At 40.8% G+C, this 23,183-nt stretch overlaps 2 long non-coding RNA genes and 1 pseudogene across 6 annotated transcripts; 1 reads left to right on the top strand and 2 right to left on the bottom strand.

Moving 5' to 3' along the window:
• The first annotated feature begins 3,589 nt into the window (after window positions 1-3,589).
• LOC129738552 (uncharacterized) lies at window positions 3,590-12,858 on the top strand. 5 transcript variants are annotated; one of them, XR_008735544.1, is made up of 8 exons: window positions 3,592-7,016; window positions 7,074-7,155; window positions 7,214-7,354; window positions 7,415-7,840; window positions 7,901-10,377; window positions 10,447-11,164; window positions 11,269-11,414; window positions 11,892-12,858. It is a non-coding gene; the product is annotated as an uncharacterized LOC129738552 (long non-coding RNA). The 5 variants fall into 5 exon arrangements; XR_008735545.1 differs by having other exon boundaries at window positions 7,901-10,847; window positions 10,936-11,164; XR_008735546.1 differs by having other exon boundaries at window positions 3,594-7,016; window positions 7,901-11,164; window positions 11,892-12,025; window positions 12,089-12,858.
• Window positions 9,933-15,494, bottom strand: LOC129738550 (translocon-associated protein subunit alpha-like; annotated as a pseudogene).
• Window positions 15,495-20,645: 5,151 nt separating this feature from the next.
• LOC129756550 (uncharacterized) lies at window positions 20,646-21,816 on the bottom strand. The gene is made up of 3 exons (XR_008739497.1): window positions 21,556-21,816; window positions 21,287-21,462; window positions 20,646-20,896 (listed from the first exon to the last, which is right to left on the bottom strand). It is a non-coding gene; the product is annotated as an uncharacterized LOC129756550 (long non-coding RNA).
• Between the last annotated feature and the right edge of the window lie 1,367 nt (window positions 21,817-23,183).

Below are 23,183 nucleotides of genomic sequence, written 5' to 3'. Positions count from 1 at the left end.
ATCTTCTGCGTAGCGGAGGTCAGGGGTGCGCCGCGAACGTATGTAGGATACCTGTTACGGACGGAAAATCTGGCAACGCTTTCTCAGCCGTCAACGATTTAGCACCGGGGCAACCAGATCAAAACACGATCGAGAACTAGAGTGGGAGGGAAAACAGTAGAAATTTCTCTTCATCTCGTGCAGCGGAAAGATCAACACGTTGGTTGCTCAAGTGAAATCTCGACCTCAACAGTTTTATTAATATTATATTATTCTACATTATAGTTAAAAGTGATTACCAACTACCACTCTATCAATCGATACGGAATAACCGTATATAGTAAAACGTATATTGGTGAGAATTGTAAAATCGTAAAACCTATCTACAGTAGCTAATTCTTGAAATAATTCTAGTTTAAAGCAAACAATTTGTTATTCTACAATTTGTTATCCTACAATTTGATAACCTAAACAGCACTATAATTTAAACTACAAGTCAAACCGAAAATTGTAAGTACACACAACAAGTTAAAATCATTCAAACAGTAAAAAATAAATATCTATTACAGTTAAAGCCTGTTCACACCAAACCTAACCTCGTTTTGAGTCGTGACTTGCTGAAAGAAATCGGTCCCACCAACAATCGTTCCCAACTTCCAAAGAGAAGCCGGAACAACTCCCAACTCTCAAAGAGCCGGAATTAACAATACCCTAACGTCGGGGGGTATCCGAGTAGTGCCGCTTCCTAAGAGGGAAACTGCGGGGATAATACTATACCTTCCTCGTAGCGGATCTCGAGGGAAGAGGGTTAACCACTGTCGGGGGATACCCATGGGTAGAGAGGCTCTCGATGCCGGGCGAGCCTCTCAAGTCACACAACGGGCAGGAAAATCCACGGGCCAAAAATCCTAGGGTTGCCAGCCAAGGGGGATAAAGAAGACCGGACAACGGTCGGAGTAGACTGACCCCATCGACGGGGGGCTGTCGAGTAGACTGCGTCCGACCCCACGGTTTGAAGCTACAAAGATAAGACAATACCTTCTGCGTAGCGGATGCCGTGGGTGCCCCGCGTTCGTGCGTAGGATGCTCCACCTTCGGGGAGTATCCGAGTAGGGCGGTTCTCAACGACAGAAGCTGCGGGGATAAGACTTGACCTTCTTCGCAGTGGAAATCGTTGGGAAAGGGTTATTCCACGTTCGGGGAATACCCACGGGTAGAGTGGCTCTCGACGCCGGGTGAGCTATTCGAGTCGGAGTAGGATGACGTCTTCGTCGGGAATCATCCGAGTCGTTGCATTAAGTCCCGTGCGTATATCGTGACAGGCACGAGTCTAGGATAAGCTGCTCTCGATCAGGCACACGACGGGCAAGGTGGCAAACCTTGAACCCTGAAGATAAGAGGTCGGGCCTCGAGTCGTTAGAGGAGAGGTCAGGCCTCAAACCTTCAGGCGGAGAGGTTTGTGTGGTCAACCCCAAGTCTTTAGGTCAGATTTCAAGTCGTTAGAGAAGAGATCGGGCCTGGAATTGTTCGGAGTAGAGGTAAACTTCGAGTCGATGCGAGAAGGGGTCGGATCTCAAGTCGTTAGAAGAGAGATCAGGCCTCAAGTCGCGAAGAGGAGAGGTTTGTGTGGGAATCTCGAGTCATTGCGAGGAGATGTCGGTTCTCTAATCGTTAGAGGAGAGTACAGGCGTCGAGTCGTAAGGATGAGAGGTTTTACTGAAAGTGGTCTCGTTAATGAGTATTGCCTTGGAGCGCATTAGCGCGAATAGACCTCCCACTATTGAAGCATAGTGTACTAAACAGTTCGAGGTGGGAACCAGGTCCGGGGCCCCAGGTGGACTTTATGGCGTAGGGGTACTTAGTATCATGAGTCGTCCAATTGCACCCATGGACCCAGAGTAGCATACTGGGGGGACTCGGTCGCTCGCCGTGCCTTGGAATGCAATCCGTAAAAAGGATTTACCACCTGGGTGATCAACTAAAAAAAAAAAAGTTGAACAGGTGGCGAACCGTTTGTTACAAACCTGGGACACAGGTGCCGTTTGTGAAACTTCCGGTTGCGGCAGCAAACGTCGCACTCAAGTGTGGGCCGGTCTATCTGCCAGTTGGCCATCTCCCAGCAACCGGAAAGGTGCTTCCGGTGCGTGGAATATGGGCACAAATCTTTCGCGTACAAGGGCACTGACAGGAGTGGTTTGTGTTGGCGGTGCGGTGAAGCCGGCCATCAGGCGGCGTATCAGAGACGCAAAGACGTAGCGCTGCAGGGGGTATACTGGAAGGGCTCCAGGATACGAACGTTCCAAATAAGAATTAGTGTTTCGAAAACGTCACCTAGAAACTTTGAATTTTCACTTTGTTCCAAAACTCGCAGGAGGTCCAATAATGGATCGCATGATAGCGCCGGTCCACAGAAATCGACCGAACAGTTTACCGGAGGAATACAAGGAATCTGGTATAGTAGAATGAAGATAACCAATATGCCAAAGTAACTTCGTGGACCATAATATCGCAACCTCCTGTCAACAGCCAACGACAAGTCCCAAACAAATGGCCAGTAAGAGGCTGTACCAAACCTTCCTGTTTGCCAATGTATTGGAACAGCTGGACAAGATCGAATAAATAAAAATGCTCGAATCATCGCGATAGGTTAAAAAAGACACGCATCCGGAGATTTTGGAGGAGTACATATATGTGAGTTGAATGAATTTTCTTTCTTCAAATTAAAATTTATTATTTCCCCAGGTCATCTAAGAATTCTTGTATTCCTGTATTCCTGTTTCGGTGGAAGCATTGTTCATGTATTCCGATGCAGGATGCAGTCCGTACCTACCGCCTTAAAGTAGACACACTGCTAATCCCTTTCTGGAGCATCAACTATCGACAGGCTGTCACGACGCGGAATGCTTAGCAACAACTAAATTTAAGAGCACCTTTATCGACAGAAATAGCGGAATTTGAACTCGTTAAAAGTGTTAGGGCAATTAATTGTAAGACAACCCACCAAAATGCTCTTATTGTGGAGTCTCTTTGAATGTCCAACGTATTATCAACAAGATTGTATACCGATTGGCATAAAGTCATTTGGCGTAAAGCCGTTTGGCATAATGCCGTTTGGCATAATGGTCATTTGGCATAATGGCCGTTTGGCATAATGGCCGTTTGGCATAATGGCCGTTTGGCATAACGGTCGTTTGGCATAAAATAATGCATTTTGTCCCTAGCTTTGGATAAACCTAGAAACACGAGGCCTGAATAAAACTGGAAAGACGGGACTGTCCTTGAATAATGAATCAAATTCGCTTCGCGTTCGAACTAAAATGATGTATGGTCCTTACGCTTCGCGTTGCGCACCGGGCTAGGGGATTGTCCCTAGCTTTGGGTAAACCTAGAAACACAGTAAACCTAGAAGGTAGAGGTAAACCTAGAAACACGGGGCCTTCCTAGGGCTTTGAATAAACCTAGAAAGACGGGGCCGTCCTAAAATTATGGATCAAATTTTCAAGGAAGCCTCCTCACGCTTCGCGTTCGAACTAAAATGATGGGGGGGGGGGGGGATAGGGGATTGTCCCTAGCTTTGAGTAAACCTAGAGACACGGGCCTTACTAGGGATTTGAATAAACCTAAACACTGAGTTTTGATATTTTTATGCCAAACGACCATTATGCCAAACGGACATTATGCCAAACGGCCATTATGCCAAATGACCATTATGCCAAATGACCATTATGCCAAGTGATTTTATGCCAAATGGCGTTATGCCAAATGGCGTTATGCCGAACGGCTTTATGCCAAATGACTTTAGGCCAAACGGCGTAGGACCATCAACAATTGTAAAGGTTACCAAGAAATTCGAAAAAAAAATCCACATATCAGGAACTGTTTACGAAGTACGGAATACGGAAAAAGACAAAAATGTTATCCAATTTGTAAAAGAAGCTAAATTTGGACTTATTCAGTTTGTAATGTACACCTTCGTAATCCAACTTAAAAAGAAACGAATTCCCCAGCAGTGGTGAAGTGTCTAATAAAATTAATAATATGTAAGAAAAAGTAGAACATAAAGAACTAGTCTCCTTTCGGTGCAAACCTCTAAAAAAAGGTTGTAATTCAGAAACCCTTCGAATTATTGCTAAGGTAATCCGTTCAGAATAACAAGCGCCATTATTACAGACAACGCAAAAGACAACTTAATACAAGCATATAAGTGCATTTTTGCTTTTTTAGTTCACCGAATTCATGTTTCGAGCATGTTCATTAGAATTTTTTTATCATCCGTTTTTCTCAACTAGGTATTTCCAAACCAACCGAAGTATTCGTTGTCCAGGAGAGTAAACTTGATGTTTCCTGGTGCACCATTATCCTTTCCCGGCTAATGCATCTCTTGATCCACCCTCTAAATAAATGTCGTATGGCAATGGGCCCACGCTTAGTATCATGTCTCAGATGAAGCGCGATTACAATTGGCCATTTCAAAGAAGATTATTCTGATATGGAATAACGGCCAAGATAACGGTTCGGTAGTGACTTTAATAGCTTCCTAAATGCATTCAGTATGATAGATTCTCCTCTTCATTGTAGTAGTTCATCGCTTCTATTATTTATTTACATGGTGTTCCGTCTCACAACGTAACCTGATGAACAATATTCCTCCAATTCACTGGGCCCATGGCAACCGTTTCGGGCATCCCACATCCACTTGGTCTAACCACCTCGCTCGTTGCGCCCCTGCTCGTCTCGTTCCTAGCGGATAAGCAGCGAATACCTGCTTTGCAGGACGGTCGCCCGGCATTCTCGCAACATTTCCTGCCCAGCGTATCCTCCCAGCCTTCGCCGTCTCCTGGATACTGGGTTCGCCGTAGAGTCGCGCGAGCTCGTGGTTCATCCTTCTATTTGTCGTGATTTCAATTCCGAACAATTGTTCGACCGCCGATTTAGTCTAGCGTATAGGCTGGTGCGAGTCTGGTTTTGGTATGCCAGGCGTACTGGGTTCAATTCCCGCTATCGGCAAGAAAAACTTTTGGGTTCGAGTCCCATAAGTGGCCGACAGGTAGGATGTGTTTTCTAATATAATTGCCTATATAATAAGAATGTTCAATCAGTTGCCAGCTGGCCAGGTATATAGACGAATGCCGGAATACCTGTAAGTAAACTAGCCCACCTGGTTGATTCGTTTTTCCTAAATAAACCTACATCAACACAATACATTCATCCATAACAGTTCATACGAAGCCATGGAGTCCGGGTATGTTGTACGCGTTACATTGGATATTTGTCGAACTTAATCTAAAAATGTATGTGAGCACATACTTATACAGAAATTGCGGTGAATCCGTGCACCCATGGTGGATAACCAACATACATACATATACATACATTTAAATTCCGAACAATTGTTTGGGTTTCCTATAGGTATTTTGCCATCAATTTGGGAGCTAAGCTGCAAAGCAACTGTCGACCGGTGTCTAGCTCGTTTTCGGGTCCAAAAAAAAAAAATAAGTTCACATAATAACTGTTTGGGTTCACTGATTACAGATGTGTTGCTTGATTTGCACTTGCACTCCTTGCCTTGCCTCAATAGCATTACATCAGCATAAAAAAATTTCAAGCCACTGAATATGTAGGTATAAATGAACTGATTGTAAATTTTACCTGAAATTAAACGTAAACAGCTAACCGTTACACTTTTGATCGCAGCTATACCGATAACAGCATCGGATGGATCGACTGGAAATCGAGTAGTCCAGTAAAGCCATCCTGATTCGTGGTAGTTCGTTTTTTAATACTGCCACTTTTGGCATGAATCTTCTTAATCATTCAATTGGCCCACGTTCGGTAGCAGGCCTTGCTGATAGTTTGCATCGCTTTGCGATGGTTAGCTGTTTCACAATCCGAACAGGAAATCATTTTTGTTCAAAATTCCCAGTGTCTGCAATAAAATTGAAAGAGATTAGTTTCCGGAGAAGAGTATTGCAGATTAAAGTTTAATTATTACCTGAAATCACTAGGACAGTTTCCAGTTCGGAGATGAAGAAACGTCTTGGTTACTTTTGTTGGGTAGATATCGAGAAATTGGGTTGGGACAAGTTGCCACATTTTGAAGTTGGCGCCTTGAAACCCAAAAAAACTCGGTCGCCGGTTCGCCACGATTTGGATAGCCCTTATAGCAATTCCGGCTAATTAAGTTAGGTTATTTGCACTACCAGAGCTATGAGTGCCTAGATTACAAAGACTGGTAGGCTGGGATGTGCGACCAAATCGTTCAAACGTTGCTCCGAATGCCAACTCCATGCTGTAGACCTTGTATGTTACCGGCACTCAGTCAACGCATCTGGATCGGAACAAGTACGAAGCTTTTCTCGCTTCCGACGTCCTGCTATTATTATACATCAGTCATCACACGAATTACCGGAGCATTCTGCGTTACTCACAATCCTATTTGAAATGCCTTTCCCGCAATATTCCGAATCAAAAAGAAACGCCATTTGAGATAAAATACCTCATCTAGTCCCGAAAGATAGAGGAAAATACGCGTACGGAATTGACCAAAGTCAATGTTATGAACACAGTAAAACAAAATCGATATCAAAACATTTGTCATTTGTCTGACGTTTTGTAGAACGACTGCGTGCATTTTGCAGGATGCCATAGTCAGTACTAAAATTTATTAGAACACTTGCAGGATGGCAACGATCAGTACTAAATATATTAACAACGCTTGCAGGATGGTGTGGATTTTTGGGTTAATTCATCCTGCAAACAAGCTAAATCCGAGCTGCGCTGAGCGAGCGTGTACATTTTTCAGCACGGTTTAGTACATACACACGTCATCCTGCATGCGGTGACAGCTGCTGATAGTCATTTTGTTTGTGAACAAAATGTTTTGCTTCGCATACACACCATTTCACTATAGTGTATGTTTTTTTGGCTGCTGAAATTTGAATGCTTTCAAATTTTTCTGCTCCCGTGATGGATTTTCTGCATCGGGTTGTGCCGGTGGTAGAAACTCAGCCCTTCAGGTCTGAGCCCTTATTATTCAGGTAAGTTTTCTTCACTCAAAAAAGTATCCAAAGGTGACCTTTCCTCTTCATTTCCAGCCTTTCGATGCGATTCAAACGATGTGTGGGTGCCGGGATCAAATCTTCGGATATCGTGCATCAGCTACAATATTTTATTCAGGTGAGTGATTTCTAGCAGTAGCCATGTACAATTGTTATAATATCACCTGAAATTTTAGCTTTCGGTACGAGTCTCAGGTGACATGGTGCTGAACGCTGCGTGGCGATGGGTGATGAATAAAACAAATATGCACTGGTGAAGGCCCAATTGGAAATGCACTTTCAAACACTAAGTGCATCTAATCAGATGAAATGTTTAGGTAAGTTGTTGAATCAATTTGATTTGTCCAGTGGCGAGTGACGGCTTCATCTCGTTTTAGGTTCTGGTCAGCTGAATTACAATCCGGATTTTCTCGATTTTGAAAGAATGCCTGCCGAAAGCACGCAGCTCCTTGCATCCTGCATCATCCATAGGATAAGAGGAGATCCAATAATGGATCGCATGATAGCGCCGGTCCGCAGGAATCGACCGAATAGTTTACCGGAGGAACACAAGGAACCTTGCATAGCAAAACGAAGATCAGCAACATGCCAAAGGAGCTTCGTGGATGACACTATCGCGAAATCACCTGCCGGTAGGATTCTGCCCAACAACAAACTCCAAATAAACGGTTAGGAAGGGGAGCGTCCGCTGTACCAAACCGGCCTACCATGTATTGGAAAACCTAAACAAAATTGAAGAAAAAAGAATGCACGGATCGTCGCGATAGGCTTTAAAGGGCACGCCTCCAGAGCAGTGCATAAGTGTAAGTTGAAATAATTCTCTTTCTTTAAATTAAAATTAATTTTTATGGTTTTTACTTCAGATCAGGTCATCTAAGAATTCCTGTATCAGATATTCTAGGACGATGGAAACCTTGTTCATGCATTCCAAAGGATGCTGATGGTACCCCGTACCCACCGGCTTATGATATGCATACTGCTAATCCCTTTCTGGAGCATCAACTTTAGACTGGCTGCCACGACGCCGGAACGCTAAGGAATAGTTTATCGAATTGAACTTAATGCAGTTTATTGTTTTAATGGAAACGAAAAAACAAATCTTTTCAAAACGAAAGCCTCAAAACTGCCCTAAAGTAATAAAAAGTTGCTTACAAATTGTATTAAAATAACTTACTGCTCTTCATCATGATGAACACTAAGATTTGAAAGCTTGATAACTCTTCCGTAATGGCTTACATGAAACAGTTTTCTGTTGAACACGATCAAGAGGTTTGTTCTTATATCGGTTGGAAAATGTTAAACCACGTAAAATCTTTGTGTATCAACTAACAAAGCATTTTCCAAAATTCAGAGATGTAGGTATGTGCGTATAAAGAACCAGTTTGCTTTTCGATGCTAACCTTTAAAAGAAAATTATTCAATTTAGCCACCCTTTGAACAAGGTAACCCGCTGGGGAAAGCAATCGACAATATTAGAGACAACGCAATGGAGTACATTTTCAGATCTTCGTTTATGAGAATATTTGGTACTGACGTTTGTCGTGACGGGTTTTGCGTCCAGAACTCATTCCACCGATGAACTAGTGTTTCTGGCATGTTGACTATACGGAAGCTTACAAGGCTGGTCTTCATCCGCACAGGACTAGAACTTTCGATATTTTCTTTTTTCAACTATTTCAAAACCAGCCGCAGCATTTGTCGGCCAGGAGAGCAAACTTGAAGTTTCCTGGTGCTTCATTATACTTTTCCTGTGTATGCCTATCTTGATCCAAGTAAACCCTCTAAAGGAATGGCATATGGCAATGGGCCACGCTCAGTACCATGCCTCAGATGAAGCGCAATCACGATTGGCTATTTCCAAGAAGATTATTCTGCAATGAAACAGCCAAGATAACGGTTCGAGGGTAGCTTCCTGAATGCATTCAGTATCATAGAATCTCCATGCACCACATTGTAGTAGATCATCGCTTCTATTTGTCGTTATTCGAATTCTGACCAGTTGTTTGGGCTTCTCAGGTATTGCAAATAATCGATCCGTATTTCGCCACCAATTTGGGAGATAAGCAGCAAAGCACCTGTCGACCGGTCTCAGCTTTCGGATGGTTTGTTTTGGGACCCTAAAAATAAAGATTACATTAATTCTGTTCGGGTTCACTGATTACAGACTTGATGCTTGATTTTGATTGGGAGATTCAAGTGCCAAAAAACTTGGATTCAAGTGAAGCATTCCAAATGATTTTCAATATATTTTAATTTGTTTGTATTTTGTTTGAGTTTATTTTAATGACAATTATTTAGAAATGGCGCTCCCTTTCCGAAGACAGTTTTCTAACTCTTGCATCAGGAATTTTAAGCTAATGAATCAGGTATAAATGTTTTAAATTTTACCTGGAGTTAAACGTCAACCGGACGTCCGGATAAGCGTAGTACCTACTTTTGATCGCAGCTGCACCGATAACATCGTTTCGGATGGATCGACCGAAAATCGAGTAATCCGGGAAAGCAATCTTGATTCGCGGTAGTTCCTTTTTCAACACTGCCACTCCTGGCATGAATATTATCATTCATGCAATCGGATCGCATTCGGTAGCAGGCCTCGGTGATCTTTTGCATCGCCGTGCGGTCTATATTTACAGAGGTATGCCTATCTGTTTCAAAATTCGAACAGGAAAATGTCTGCAAGAAAATTCAAATATATAAGTTTCCGGAAAAGAGTATTACAGATAAAAGTTTAATTCAAACCTGGAAATTAATTTTTCGGAAGCAAATTGACCAAAGCCAATATTACGAAATCGACAGTAAAAGAAATCGAAATCAAAACATTTTTCTGACGTTTTCAAGAACGGCTGCGTGCATTTTGCAGGATGGCATGGTCAGTACTAAAATTATTAGAACATTTGCAGGATGGCAACGATCAGTACTAAAAAAATTAAGAACGCTTATGCTGGATTGTGTGGATTTGTGGGTTAATTCATCCGGCGCCATCCTGCAAACCAGCGAAATCCTAGTTAAACCGAGTAAGCGTGTACAATTTTCAGTACGTTTTAGTACACACATGCCATCCTGCATGGGGTGACAGCTAGAATTTGTTTGTTATCATTGTTTTGCTTCCATTTTAAATTGCACTTTAAAACTCTTTGAAAAATCTAGTAAACGATAGTTATAATATCCGTCGCGATTTCGTGCGGTGTCGAAGCCACCAGTTTATCAACAAATTCGTGCGTCCAATAAGAAAACCATTTTACCGTTCAAAAATGCCTTGGTGTTCAACGCTTCGCTCAGTGCTACCGGTTCCCCCCATCCGATGAGATTCCGGCACCAGCACCGGCGAAGCAAGAAGGTGCGGTGCATTCATTAAAGATTAAACTAGCTTCCAAAATTCAATCATCGCAAAACTACCCGAAAACAGAATCTCGAACAACAAACCCTTCCTATAACACGACCACGGAAAGTTCCTGCTGCATGAACCTCAATACACCGATGATGATGAAGAGATGCCAATGCGTCCGGGTTCGAAACTTCCAAGAAGGCTCTGCCCGGGGCCAGCTCCGAGTCGGAATTCAATTCGGTTCCGAAACCAGATGACTTCCGTTAGATGACATGGTTCCGGGAGTTCAAAGAAGGCCAAAATGCTCCGCTCGGCAGGAGTGTCGGAAATTGGGAACAGCACATCAAAAAAATCGGTGCCAAGCATAGATTTGCAGTGTATTGCAGCTCCGATGCAGGCTCACCTGAGCTGGTCAACTGTAACACTTGCGAATTTCTGAAATCCTAAATTCTGAAAGCTGAAACATGAAAGATGAAATTTGAGTGAGTTAGGTTCAGGTTCAGCTTCAGGTTCAACTACCCGGAAGACGACCCGTGATTAAGGATGAAATGACGAATATTCCAATTCCAGCCCTAGTTAGCGGGAAGAAGCGCAACGCAAAGAGCCACGGCACGGCGCTGAAAGTTCGGCAAGTTACCAATGAAATGATAAAGATCCAAGAAACGGGGTGATGTATTTACGATGCTGTTCCGTGTACAGAAAACTATGACAAGCTGTTAAATAGATATTTAGAGAACCATGCCTTATCTGTTAACGTACATTTTCTGTGTTCTCCGAGGATAGTTTAAAAACAAATGGGGTAATTACTTCTTTTTAATTCCCTTTTGATTCAAAAGTCATAAGCAAACGAATCACTCTACTCGATTTATTCTACGTTGTTAAAATATTTTTTTTTTCTTCTAGTGACAAAAAAGACCATCATCGAAACGCTCAGCTCAAATACCACAGAAGATTTCAATTGAGGCTAAGTTGCTGAAGTTATTCGGTACTACGGTACCAGCCCATCAATAGCTCAGGTTCCCCCAATGTTAAACATTTCTGAGATAGAGGTGAGTTATTTAAATATTATTTCTATAGAGAAGAATGTTCTAGTCAGTACATGTGGTAATTTTTAGATTAATTAATATTTAATTCAACTTTTCATAAAACGGTTATCTTTGTCAGATTTTTGTTCAAAACTTGTGACACATTCGAATTATTATAAACAGGCTATGTTATGTTTGATAATATGTAAAACTAAGTGTAAACTAAGTGATCATACTACAATGTATTCACAAATGAATTTGTCAGTAAGATTTCAATTTAATTTTTAAAGCAAAATGAAAATTGCTTATTTACACCGACAATTGTGCAACTTTTAGTGCCAAGCTTTGATTATCTCATGCATAAAAAAAAATGTGTTGTTTATTAGTTACGAATTAGTTGTAAATATCAGTTACAAAATATAAAAATGCTAAAATATTAAATTTGATAAATTGTTTTAAGTTTGGAATTTACCTGGTTTTATTTGCTTTACCTATTTACAGGTTGGCCTTTGTGGCAGCAATGTCCGTAACAACCAATGTGCGATCTCCCGACCCGAGTTGGCACAAAACTTCAGTGGCTAAAATCATCGTATATCAAGAGTTGTTTCAAGAGTCTGTTGTCATCCTTGGATGTGGTCCATTTTTTGCTATCACTTCAAAAAAGCTACCAGCTATCATTGCCACTTTCTATATTTTAGGGTGGTAAAACAGTCCTCAAATTTGGAAACTAGGAAAGGAAGCGGTGTTGTTGGAAAATTGTTTGATGCCAAGCTGAATTAGGAACTGAATAACGCCGAAAGAAAATCAGTTCGGTCTAAGTTACTATCTCAACTATAAATATAAAATTCCAATAGGAAAAAAATCGAATTAAACTTATTTAAAGAAATTTTTAGATTTCCTTTTGATTATTGAAATGAAAACCGAGATGAAAATCCCAGGTTTCTTGTTTAGCGGCGTCCACTTATGTGATGTGTTTGGAATTTTGGACTGCTAGATGAAATCGAAAATACCTTTCTTGAAACATATCCGCTTCATACAATTTTAGAAATTTCCAATTTGACTATATTATTGAGTTCAGAGGAAAATTAAAAAAAAAAATAACATAACAAGATAGAAGCAGCCATATATTTAAAATACGGAATTTTATGGAATATGCTTAAAAATTGTATCGGTGTGCCATATTGTATGTTACTTTTGTATGGAAGGAAGGGCTTATTTAAGTCAAAGCGATTTGAAAGTATTGTTGAAACCATCTCCTACTCCGAATACTCTCATACACCCAACTTCACGTTGATCGGAACAGTAGTTTTCGAGTCTATAGAGAACAATCAGACAGACAGACAAACATTCATTTTTATATATCTATAAAGATTTTTTTTTCGGAAAATAATTTTTTTCAGCTTTCCCGGAGACTTCAAGCTTCAATACTTGTTACTTATGTGTGTGACTTAAAAAAACTGAACAAATATATTACCTATAGTTATGCATATTATGAAATAACCGGTTTATCTCTGTAGTAAAGACATTGAATATGTTAAAAAACAACGAACAAAACAAGCTGGATCCTAGAATGTTTCTTTTTTTAAATATACTTATTATATATAATTTTTTTTTTCAAATAGGTTTATTAAAGTCGTGCACTTCTAAAGGATGTGTATGCCAAGTGTATCAATTTCTTTATACTTTGTTATTTTATTTGTAAACTTATTTGTATTTTATTTGTAAACCATGGCTACATCTTTAGTTCAACAGCGAGCGGATTTGACGATTTCATCCGGATTCAATATCGTCTCTTTTATTCGTTTGCATCCTTCTATCACAAAAAGGTCAGTGAGAGCATCGTCTTCAAGGTGTAGCTGATTAGGTAACCCAGGCAAACTAGTGCGATAGACCTTAGAAGTCGAGATCCATTGGCATGAAGCATTGGATAAGCATTCTACTACTATCTACAATAGGGAAACATACAACAATTTTATTCTTGCTAAACCTCAAATCGAAATATTTTACTTACCGAATCCTCTCTATAATCGCATCTAATTTCGATCCATTCAAATCAGCACAATGTTTGTTCTGATTATACAGATTAAAAAAATCTTCCTTAACAAAATGATTGCAAATTGAGACAATTGGTACGTTATGACAACAAAAATAAACTACAACGTTGTTTTATGTGGAAGTTTCCGATATTTTCAACTCATTTTGACTAAATCGTTCATAAATGTCCTTCACAAAAACGAGTGCAGTCACGCACCGGACTCATCACTCATTTAATCTCGAAATGAAATAATGTAAATATAAACACTGGCTATTGTTTGCTGAATGTTTGCCAATGGACATAATCTGGCTCGTCCCGTTTTGACTTTAGGGTTATTCGACGTAACGGTTATCTAGCATACTGTGACCTTTCGCAAAATACAAAATTATTCATTAAATTATTCTGTCAAACGACTTTCCGGAACATAACGCCAGAACTATTGTTCCACGCCGATTGTGCTTCATGTGTTGATGATGGTGATGGGCATTCTACATATTTGTGTCTCTGTTTTTATGCTTTGTTAACGATAGCAACCCTTCTCAAAGCAATGAGTTCTCCAAGCCGTTGATCTAATCATCAGCACCGACAGTTCGCTTTGCCTTCCGCTGCCGTGGGCTTTGCTTCGGGGACGACACTTTGCCGCCCTTGGGAGATTTTTCTGGAAGAAACAAGTCGGTTAGTACAATTAAGTATGTATTAGGATTTCCTATTTTCGTTTATTGAGGATTTTTAAGTTGGTTATCAAAATATGTTCCAGAAAGAAAGTCGTTTCTATAAGAAAAAAAAAACAAGAAAAACTTACGAATCCTCTCGAGTGTTTCTTGTGGAATCCGTTCATAGTCCACATCCTTGGTACTGGTGGTTCCGGTTTCCACAGTTTAACGGGCAGCTGGGGAGCGTTTACGCTTGCCATACGATCCCAGGAATTGTTGGCCGAGCACCAGCAACAAAACTACAACAGTCGCCAGGAACACGTACAGGAAGAACGTTTCCCCATTCAGACCCTCATCGATTTCGATAATCGAAACGATTTCATTGAAGACGGCTTCGGAAAACTGATTTCCGCTGGCGTTGTAGGCAATAGCCGAAAAGTTTTAAATGAAGTAGTTGAAATCCATGGGATACCGGAAGCAAGCTTCGACGCTTTCTACTATGAAACCGTCACTTCCCTTATTGGCAAATCCAACGAGGAATTCGACAGGATTTCCGGCAGGCAATTCCAGTTGAGTTCCAGTAACATAGAGAGGTCTTGTAAATAGAAGGAACGTATCCGCATCTGGTGATTTTGTCGTTTCTAGTTCATCTGTTTCCGGTTCTTCGTTTTGGGTTATCGATGCCTCATCGGATTCAAGTTCAACATCCAATTCCTCGCCTAATTCGTCCTCGGTAGCATTGGCCATGAATCGGGAACCTGCCAGAAATAGAAAAACCCAAAATTATGGTTACGAAATGCCACGTCGAAGTGAAAGTGATAAAACTTCCAATGAAAACTCTAAACTTACCGTTGTCCGCCGTTAGGAGAACCGCCGGAAGAACCAGCAAAGCAAAGACCAATAGCTTCTTCATTGGAAGTAACTGTTCTGCTGCTTGAATCATTGAGTTTATTCACAAAATTTACACCTTATTTATTCACTGGAAAAGACACTTACATCCGCTAGCGCAAACCGTGGTAATATGAGGTAGCCAAATCCAACTTGCGCTGATGCGTCCGCGTAGCCGATCGAGCTTTTCTACCAAATAATGCTGCACGGCTGGACGTTTTGCGATGAAAAAGTCAGTAAACGTGTTTGGCAGATCCCAGGTCTTACCTAAAAGCATCTGTTTGGTGTGAACCTTCCGGTTTTGAATCCGAAACGTTTCCACTGAAATCTGTATACTACGCGAGAGTAATCTGTACCGAAAAACAGCTGTTACGGATTTAATGGACACCCCAAAATTTCACTATTACGAATAAAAGAGCAAAGCAATACGCAACAAAAACATTCGATTGGCTTGTACTAAATTGGCTGCGCACTGTACTAAACACTTTTAGTACATTTGCAGGATGGCTCATTTGCCGGATAACTATTATCCTCTCTGAAGATAAGCCATATTTTTCAAATGAATTTTCAAGGTGAATTTAAAACATCTGAAATATGTTTTCATATACTGTTTGATAGATTCAAAATTTGTTTCTATCTTCTAAACGAATGCCAAATCATTAACTGTTACAAAAAATTAATTTAATGAAAGCCCGTCTATGTTGACTTTGAAAATAATCTCCTGCATGCTCTGATTATTATAAACAAATCCACATAATTCGCTACATCGTTTAAGCACAGAGAACAGACGTACAAGCTCGAACAAAAAATCTTTAAAAAAGTGTGTAAAATTTCAAATGCTGACACCCAAAAAATACGTTGAAACTTGACTTAAAACAGTGCCATCTATTGCGCCGTTCAAAAGTTACAAATCAATTTTTCACAGTTCTCTTTGGTGTATTTGGAGACATCTGGTGGTTAAGTCAAAAAGGAAAAATTGGTTAAAATGTTCGTTGGAAATTTTACACAACATTCGTCTCCCATCAGTCAGTGAACACGGTCGTGGTTTTGCGAGCCTCGTGTGTGAAAAAAGTGTTCTTTGTTCGGTTGATAGGAGAGAGTTGCCGTGTTCAATCCGGTGTTTTTTTTGCCGTATGGTGACACAAAAGACAATTAAATTCTCGCTAGCTACCAAAGTGGAGAAGTGCCCTCGCTAGAATAGGAAAAGTGATACGTTGACTTCCCCGAAACTTGGCCTGTCGAGTGCTGGGGGCCTGCAGTTTTTATTCCGTTGTTCCCCGTGAAAAGGATTTGGCCCCCGCTGGAAGTGTTTGAAGGTGCGGGTGAAGGTCGTCGTCATCGTTTGACAAACGGCCTAATCATCTTCGTCAGACTAGTTCCCCACTCATTGACGTTCGTGGCAGCCATCTTCAATCAACGAAAGAAGACCACGTGGTTGGAGCCATCGTTAGACACTGGACCAAATATACGACTTTCCAATTGCCCGAATAGTCGTGGATTACGAAAAAATCAATCAAGTTTGTAATATCTTTTATTTTTTTCACTGTTTCTCCCCTATCTTGTTTCCCTTTTTTTTATATTTCGATCATTGAGTGCTTTGCTCATATTTTCAAAACGGAGGCATTAGTGGCTCCGTTGAAAAAATATGAACGAAGGCGGGGGGTTAAACCCCTCAGTTATGGATGATGAGAGTCCAACCTACGAGAATGAGGAGCATCTGGAGGACCCAGATGCTACTGGTCCCTCAAATGCTAGTCTTTCTCAGATGGATGATGCCTCTTCATCATCCCCAGCTGAGAGTAGAACAACCCGACTCCGAGCATATGCAGAGGGCTCATCTTCCTCTGGGCCATGGGTGGTTTTCATCCGGCCCAAAAAAAACGGTAAGCCTCTTAACGTGGTACAGATCACCAAAGATCTGGCGAGGTGGCCCTCTGTAACCAGTGTTACAAAACAGCGTGCAAACAAGCTGCGCGTTGTTGTGGCTAACTCGAAAGCTGCAAACGAGATTGTAGCAAGTAATTTTCTGAACCTAGAGTATCACGTTTACATCCCGTCTCGAGACGTAGAGATAGAGGGCGTGATCACAGAAATGAGTCTGGATGCGAAATACGTTTAATCTAACGGCGTTGGCAAGTTCAAGAGCCTCGATTCGACTTCTGTCGAAATCGTGGATTGCCGTCAACTCAACACTGCCAACGTCGTAAATGGAGTTACAAAGTATTCGCCTTCAGCTTCATTTCGTGTGACCTTCGCGGGTACCGCCCTCCCTCACTACGTCTTGATTGACGGAGTTTTAAGGCTTCCTGTGCGACTCTTCGTGCCTCGACCCATGCATTGTAAAAATTGCATCAAGTTGGGGCACACAGCGTCGCACTGTTGCAATAAGCCACGCTGTCCCCAATGCGGGGAGAATCATGGGGATGGAGCATGCTCAGCAATAGAGCAGAAATGTGTTTATTGCGGGGGCTCACCCCATGAAATCTCTTCGTGCGAGGCATTCAAGAGTTGCTGGGAAAAACAGAAGCGCTCTTTAAAGGAACGATCGCGTCGTTCTTATGCCTCTATCTTAAAGAGCGCTTCTCCACTGGCCCAACCTCATTCAAGTAACATCTTTTCTGTATTGCCAGTTGACAACGAAGAAACAACGGATGAGGAAAACCCTTTTGTTTTCGTTGCAAACTCCCGGAAACGTGCTAAAACAACTCCCAAGACACCCAAAATACCCAAGAAAATCCCTGCAATGAGCCCTCCAACCAGTGTCTCTAAAAAGCCGAATGCTGCAGAACAACAAAAACAAAATCCTCCTGGATTCCGCACGATTTTTTCACCACAGAATGATTCAACACCAGCAGGGACCTCAAAGGCCCCTTTGACGAATGCAGTTTTTTCAGAATCAACTTCCCAGCCAGGATTGTTTAAGTTGACTGACATTCTGAATGGAATTTTTTCGTTTTTCAACGTCTCTGAATCCATCAAAAGCATTGTAACAACAATGCTTCCTGTAGTAAAGACATTTTTGAAGCAATTGATGCAAACTTGGCCCCTCATTTCAATGTTTATCTCTCTCGATGGCTAATTTACGCCGAGAGGTCGGAGATATCACTGTTATACAGTGGAATTGTCGTAGTTTAGTCCCTAAACTGGATCCGTTCAAATTTCTTCTTCATGAAACTAGTTGCGATATTTTTGCCCTTTCAGAAACATGGCTTTCTTCTCAATCAAACATCTCATTCCACGATTTAACATTATCCGTTTGGATCGCAGCGATTCTTATGGAGGGGTGCTTTTGGGGATCAATAAGCGCCACTCCTTTTATAGAATCCACCTCCCTTTATCAGGAGGAATTGAAGCTGTTGCATGTCATATAACTATAAAAGGTAGGGACTTATGCGTTGTCAGTTTGTACTGGCCTCATAGAGTTGCAGTGGATCAAAATCACCTAGAGGACCTGTGCTCAGTGCTTCCTGAGCCAAGGTTGATCCTGGGTGACTTCAATTCACATGGAACTGTCTGGGGAGAACAAACTGACGATTGTCGTTCTACTCTTATTTATGACATTTGTGACAGTTTCAATTTAACAATTTTGAACACGGGTGAAAAAACACGGGTACCTAAACCTCCTGCAAGACCATGTAACCGTCGTTACAAACGCCTCAGATGTTTTTTTAATTTGTTTCATTTTAATTATTTGTCAAACTGTTGTTTTTCGTCTTGTTTTTAAAATTTAGATAGGATTAGGGATAAAAATTATTATATAGGAGTTAGGTTTAACAAAAATACATAATTTGTTAGTTTTAAGTTGGGCGTGTGGTTTCATCGGCAGCAAGGCTGCAACCAACATCGTCTTCAAGGTCGACATTGCATGTGGGTTGCATGCAATCTGCAATAACTCGCCCAAACGAGTTAGATGGGGTAAGGAAGAAGAATGCGGAGCGGAAACCCAAGAAGAAGAGTCGTTGACTCAGCCGCCTATTTCTTCCGGCGTTCGTGCGAGTCAGACGTGATTTTGTCCAACTCTATGTATGTGGAGTTGTGAGTTTTGGAACCCACAATCGTCAATTGTTGTGTGAAGTTCTCGTGTTTGCTGTCACCGTTTTATCACCGTCGCACGATTCGGCCTAGCTTACCTGGTGTAAGCTACGTCTAACCGTAATAGGACGTTCGGCCTCTGGTTCAAGGTAAACCATAAACGTAAAGGAGGCCCATCTCTCGGGACTCGGGACAAGTTTCTCGGGTCTCTAATCATAAAGGAGAGCCCTTCTCAGCGCGACCAATACGGTCTTGCCGTGGTCCGCTGATCGAGCCAAAGAAGGAAGACGCCGTTAAACCCTCACCTGTTTGTCAAAGCCGGACAAGCACCATCCAAAACAGCACAAGGAATATCTCGAGAGGTGGATTTCCCAACCAATCCCCGCCGCCATATTGGGAACCATTTGGTAGGCGGAAATCCCCGAAGGAAGGTCGACCAGTAGTGAGCGCTCACCACCGTAGTAAGCATCGCAGCATCGGTACGTACCGCATCCAGCCAACTACAGCCCAACCCACACCCTACACACACACTACACAGTAACGTTAAATAAAAGCCAAAAATTGAAGTCAAAAAAATTTGAAGTCTTAAAGTAGTTTTCCGTTTTTAATAAATTTCGTTTTAATTCCGTTCAATTAAATTGCTTTGTTGTTCTTTGTTTGAATTGAAAACCCACAGTTTGTGTTGTAAATTTTGTCCGCGTTCCCCTCCGATTACCCAGCCGTAGGCCGACCCTGAGACCTAGTCAAAGGAGTCTTCTACGACTGAGCTCATATTATCCGGGAGTTGCTGGCCGAAAAGTCTCACTTGGCACCCAGCGTTAAAGTCGTTCGGTAATCGGAGGATCGATTAGAGTTTAAAAAAATCTGTGGTTTTTTTTAACAGGGCGGTGGGTGAGTACACATTCAGTTACCTGATTGTGTAGTTACCTCACACGACTCCTCCTGACAATCAGAGTTGGAAAATCGGTTAGAGAAGAAATTTGAAAGTTGACTTTCTGGGGAAAACTTTGCTAAAAAAAGAATGGTATAGATTCCACGTATTATTTTCTGATTCGGAACAAAGTTTAAAATTAAACAGTACACTATACCTGGGCCAACACTAAACACCTACACTAACAGAAAAGGTCCTGAAAAAGAAAAAAATAAAACACTACACCTGAACCCACAAAACCCATATAACAGCACGATTTATTGAAAATTTGCACCTATTTATTGCTATTTTAATTTGTTTTGATTGTCGTATTTATTTAATTTATTTAATAATTATAGCCTTAATCAAATTTTAATTGTCCTTAATTTATAAAAAGAGTGAGTCCAATAATTATTTTCAAGTTTTACCAAAGATTTTATTAGCATTTCTCTGTGATATTTCTGTACAATGTCGGAATTTACTCTACACGGTAACCAAAGTTACCTAATTCTGTATAAAAATCTATACAGTTTCAAGAAAAGTGTCTCCACTTAGTTTTATGTTTGGGCGCTTTACGCAGAGCGTGAGCAAAAAGCTTTAATACATTTTGAGCTTCCATCCCGTTAGTCAATTCTGTATATTTTGAAGGGATGCCAGCATTCAAATAATTTGTTTCCACATAAATATGTTTTTGAAATTTCTTCCAGATACAATAAGAAGTAATTTATGCATGCTAATTCTTTATTTCTAAATAACAGAATAACAAATTTACAATAAATATGTAAAATATAATAAAACCCAAAACACTTGGGCAATCATTGACGGATTGTCATTGTTCATCCGGTTCCGTCGGAACCAATCCTCATGCAATCAGCTTCCGGATCCATCATCAAGCCCGATAGACTCGTGGCGGTAAACTGGATAAAAATCTGTCCTTGGATGTTCATCGGTATTGGAATATAGGAGAAGCGCATTTCCTCATCGGTATCTGAAAAAAAAGTTTAGACTGAATTAATTGTGAATATGGGAAAAAGAAATTTATACAATAAATTCTTAAATTTAAATTGAAACAAGTCACATCAAAACACATCGAAATTCGACATTCAATGTTAAAAAATACAGTTCTGATTGCGGTTAACATCCTTAAAAAAAATTTCAACTTGAATATTTTAAAATTTTAATTTAATTCAGATTTAAGTTTAGAGGTTGAAAACCCCGTACAAAAAAAGTGCTACATATGTTTCCAATAAACGTTTCAAACTTGAGTAATTCAATACTATAATAAAATTGATGGGGAAATTTTTGATCCCAAGTGCTTAGAAATTATTCTACGAGATGGTTTTAGAAAACAAATAAAATAAACTAACAAATTTGATACCTTTTCAATTTTTCAATTACGGTCAGCACCGAATCAAACTGGTTGATTTGTACGAAGATCGAAAAAACAGTTCCGGATGAATCAACTTCCGCTTCGTATGGCGAACCCGCTGTCCGGAACCCCGCTGCGATGTTGATATGCAAACACTGTCCGTCGAACTCCTAACACAGAGAACTCTAGATAAGATCATAGAAGAAAAAAATAGTTTGAGAATTTTTTCACCGGAGGAAATGCAACGGAAGAAGCTCGGATTTTTCACTTGTATTTACCTGATTCTTATACCGATTTTCGAAGTAAATTAACCGGAACTCAAAATAACAACATTAAGCAAAAGGCCAATCGAATCATGATCACCTTAAAATGCCAATATGAAACGTTAACTTCTACCACTCTTCTACTGCGATTAACTTTCGCCACCATTGAAAAGCTTTTACAAATTGTTTTGGATGGTTTTGGCATCCCTTTTTAATACGATTCCAACAACAACAACTTTTTATTCAGAATTGCCTAAACGATGGTAATTTTTTAGTTACTTCTGTATTTGGGCTACCCAAATTTGAATTTGAGTTATACATATTATGAGCATCAGACGATTAGTTATATCGAAGGTGTTATTACAACACATTTTATAAGTAACTGAGTTTTTCCGTGTACAATATCGTTCGTTAAACGTGAACCATCTACTAGATGATGAATTAGAGCATGAGCTCACTATTCGCGCGGTTAAATTTACAAGTGGCGAATCGCGCGATGTGAAACGCAGAAAACTGCGAAATGCGATGAAACAACAACGCGAAACAAACCATTTCGAGCTTCTACCGGTAGAAGAAAACGCGCGTGAATCAGAGTTCAATCTGATTGATGAAAAGATAGCGAAAATTCGCGATATGCTAGACAATCGTCGTGCGCGGAAGTCTATGCTAGCCGAACTTAAAACGCGTCTCATTCATCTGTATTTCCGTCTTATCAGATTGAAACTAGTGTTCAATACGCAGAATCTAGAGGCCATTCCGTTGATGTTGCTCAATGACCACTTCTCTTTCCATTCCAATGATCCGTCCTTAGCTGCGGAAACCTCGCGAAGAACGCTGGAATATATTGAGCAGTTGAGAGATTTTGATATAGGAAGTGATGAGTCTAGGAATGAGGAGGAAGAAGAGGAAAAAGAGGAGCTGGATGAAGAAGAGATAGCTAATTTTGAGAAAGACAGGCGTATTACATTCAGGAATAGGTCGGAGGAAATTGATTCAAGTACTCCTAAAAGAACAGTGGAAAACAAACAAGAACTAAGTAGAGATTTTTCATTGTCCGATGTTGCTGAACTTATTTCAGAGAAATTGGCAGAATTTAAAATGGAAATATTTGAAACTCAAGGTAGGGATAAGAAACTGAACCAATTAGAAAAGAAACCAATTAACCGTGAAATTGGTAAAGCAGATCGGGGTTTGAAATCTAACAAGAAGTTTACTCCCACGCATTCTGATAGCAGCGAGAATGAAAGCATTTATGCTGCTAAAACTTTGAAGCGCAGACCGAGGCCAGTAACTGACTGGAAACTGCGCTATGACGGTAGGGATGAAGGCAGACATTTAAACCGATTCATAACCGAAATTGAATTCTTGTCAGAGGCAGAGGGGATTAGTAAAGAAACGTTGTTTCACGAATCCATTCATCTTTTCGCTGGAGATGCTGGGTCTTGGTTCATAGAAGGGAAGAAAAATAGGCAATTTAGAAGCTGGAATGAACTCGTGGCCGAGCTGAAGTTGGAGTTCCAACCTCCAGAAATCGACTTCAACTATGAACAGCAAGCAGTGAACAGGCGTCAGAAAAGGGGTGAAAAATTTCAGGATTTTTACAACGCGTTGATGGAGATTTTCGGAAGGATGGCCGATCCCCC

The sequence above is a fragment of the Uranotaenia lowii genome, chromosome 1 (genome assembly GCF_029784155.1).
Source record: "Uranotaenia lowii strain MFRU-FL chromosome 1, ASM2978415v1, whole genome shotgun sequence".
NCBI classification, from domain to species: domain Eukaryota; kingdom Metazoa; phylum Arthropoda; class Insecta; order Diptera; family Culicidae; genus Uranotaenia; species Uranotaenia lowii.
This window is presented reverse-complemented; position numbering and strand designations above follow the sequence as displayed.